Source organism: Octopus bimaculoides, chromosome 4, assembly GCF_001194135.2.
Source record: "Octopus bimaculoides isolate UCB-OBI-ISO-001 chromosome 4, ASM119413v2, whole genome shotgun sequence".
NCBI classification, from domain to species: domain Eukaryota; kingdom Metazoa; phylum Mollusca; class Cephalopoda; order Octopoda; family Octopodidae; genus Octopus; species Octopus bimaculoides.
The window spans coordinates 79,251,403-79,254,515 of NC_068984.1; the positions used below are offsets into that span (position 1 = coordinate 79,251,403).

General features: G+C 35.2%; 1 protein-coding gene and 1 non-coding gene across 3 annotated transcripts in view; both read left to right on the forward strand.

The window, feature by feature from the left end:
* Positions 1 to 3,113, forward strand: part of LOC106883964 (beta-1,4-N-acetylgalactosaminyltransferase bre-4) — a 1,180,207-nt gene that overhangs the window by 155,354 nt on the left and 1,021,740 nt on the right. The window lies entirely within an intron of this gene.
* Positions 2,430 to 2,618, forward strand: LOC128247754 (U2 spliceosomal RNA). Its single transcript, XR_008264103.1, has one exon. It is a non-coding gene; the product is annotated as a U2 spliceosomal RNA (small nuclear RNA).

The window sequence follows — 3,113 nt, forward strand, 5'->3', positions numbered from 1 at the left end:
TATATGTATATATATATATATGTATATATATACACACGTTCTGTTATTACACACACACTTGCAGACCCTCGCGCACGCACACATATTCACCTCCCTTTTTCACTCTCCTGTCTTAGAAAGAACTTTTCCTCTACCACTTCCTCTTCCGGTCCTTCCACAATGTAACCTCGTGGACATCGGTGCTGATTTTTTCTTCCTCCATTTTTCCCTTCTTTGAACTTTCCTTGTTTCCGACGAAGAGCTCAGCTCGAAACGTCATACTCTCTCTCTTTCCCTTCCCGAGCGTCTAGTAACACTATCCGTATCACGTCCTCACGTTGTTGTTTTTTGTTATTGTCTTTTGTCTGTTTTTTTTAACTTATATATATATATATATATATATGATGGGCTTGTAGGTGGTGGTGATGCTGGCTGATGTGATTTTGTGGCTTGCTGGTATGCCGAGAGAGATCCACCTCTGTTTCACATATTTTATAAGTACAGCTGCCTTTGCTCTTGACTCATGCATTCTCGATTCTGTTGATCTCTATTTCCCACATTTTGAAAATACACTTCTCTTTAGTCCTAGCTCATTTGCTCTATCCTTTGCTGATTTCTCTCCCTCCTATGCCGTAAGATATGCTCCCTCTCCTCTTGGCATATTTCATTTCTTCTCTGTCTCACCCTCACATGATTTTGATTCCTTATTTCCTCCTGCTGTTTCTCGTGCAACCGTTCTCATGCTGTGTCCCTCATGTGATTGTCCATATTTTAAAACTTGTCATTAAAACAATAATTTTCCAAACTATTTCAGAGTATTTCAATTGAGAAACGTATATGAATATATTGGACAATTTTTGTTTAAAAGGTGAAAATATTTCTGAAATACTCACCTAATATGCAAGGATACAATATTTAGGATACAGTAATTAATCATATTTAAGAAAACTAAAAAGTAAAAGGAAAAATTAGAATTAATATTTTTGATTTTGTTCAGCTCTATAAATTTTTTCCTTTTTTAAATGCTTTCATCCTTTACTTGATACAAGAGAAAAGAAATTGGAAAAACCCTGACCAAAACAGAGAAATTGTAACTTAACAAAAAATATAGAAAGAGAATGAAAAGGTTGTATTCAAAAGCCAAAAGATTTTTTTAGCTGCGGTATAATTTTATAATTAAAACAAATTCAAAATTTAAATCTTGGAACATAAGACTTAACATGTTATCTGGTGTATGGCCAAATTCAAATGGGTAGAAGACCTAAAACAAATGTTAGTGTGTGTGTGTGTGTGGTTGAGCCTTTAATAGCCAGGGGTTAATTTCAGTTCAATCATAGAAAGTAATTCATATACCTATCAACCACTCCTTCTCACTCACCCTCTTTCTCTCTCACTTCCTCTCTCCCTTGGTTGACACACATGGCGAATTTAAGTATCTTAATTTTCTCATTAAGATTGTTACTGATTTGGTGGTCCAGTAGGCATGGGTGTTGAGAAGTAGTAATGCAACACATTTCTTTCAGATATTTCAAAAGATCTAGTTAGAATTTCTTATTTAAGCAACAGAATTTCTTTCAACAATTTCTTCTTCTTAAGCATGAAACACATATCAGGTACATACAAAAGATAAATTGGTAATAATAAATAGAAAGGAATTGAGAAAATGAAAGGTGGCGTGGCGGTATGTATTCCTGTGTTGAAAAGATTTAGAGCATGCTAAAAATGGTGAAAGTTAGTTTCATTTGTATGTTGTTTGACTGACAATTGAACTGTAACATCTAACAACAGAGAAGGATTGGGTACAGGCAGCTAATTTATGCGAGATATCTGGTGTTTATTTTGTGATGTGGGCGAAGGAGAAAGAGATGGTTTACTTATAGGTTGAGGAAGATTTTATGGTATCCATAAATTTGGAGGAAAACTAAAATTCTTTTTAAATACCAAAGAAAATATTACAAAAATTTTTCAAGAATAGTTTTTTATGATCATTGTTTTAATGACTTTGTTCTCTGCTGGCATGATTTGACAGGAGCTGACAAGCCAAAGGACTGTGGAGCCCATGCCTTCAGGGAACAAGGATAGGGAACAATGATCATGAAAATTTATTTTTGAAAGAACTGAACATTTTTGAAAAATAATTAAAAAAAGAAATTTTGAACTTATGAAAGTTTTTTTTTTAAGCTAAAACTAAAGGTGGAAGTGGTTAAAAAAAATTTAACGGTTTCACATTTTGGAATAAGGGCACCAACATTAGGCAGAGGGGACAAGTCAGTTACATTGACCTCAGTGCTCAGCTGGTACTTTATTTTATTGACCCTGGAAAGGTGAAAGGTAAAGTTAACCTCAGTGGAATTTGAACTCAAAACAAAAAACTGGAAGAAACGTTAAGCAGTTTGTCTGTGCTAGTGATTCTGCCAATTTGCCATTTTGTGATTAAGAATTTAACAGCAGCAGCCTTTTAGCTGCTAAGATCAAAGGGTAGTATCTGTTCTTATTAGCTCAATATCTGATAAAGTCCCTATTTGGAACCATTGATATTAAACTGATTTTTAGAACAAGGTGAAGAGTTAGGGGCTTGTTCTGCCTTTGTAACAGGTTGGCTTGGTATTTCAGTACTTCCAGGATTCAGCCCATTTGACTCATGCTGGTTGCATGTAAAAGCACTGGTGCCAGTGACTCCTCAAAGCAGTCGTGCCAGTGACTCAAAAAAGCACCTGTGCTAGTGACTCATAGAAGCACCTGTGCCAGTGACTTATAAAAGCACCCGTGCCGGTGACTCATACAAGCACCTGTGCTGGTGACTCATAAAAGGTACCCACTTCACTCTCGGAGTGGTTGGTGTTTGGAAGAGCATCCAACTGTAGAAACCAAGCCAAAATCAGACTGGAACCTGGTGCAGCTCTCCAGCTTGCCAGTTCCAGTCAAACCGTCTAACCCATGCTAGCATGGAAAGCAGGCGTTAAACGATGACGATGATGATGATATATATATATATAAAGCACATATATATATATACATATATCTATGTTTACATATATATTAATGTGTTTGCATATGTTATACATATATATACATATACTTAAATATATACACATATATATATGTATATATATATGTATGTGTATATGTATATA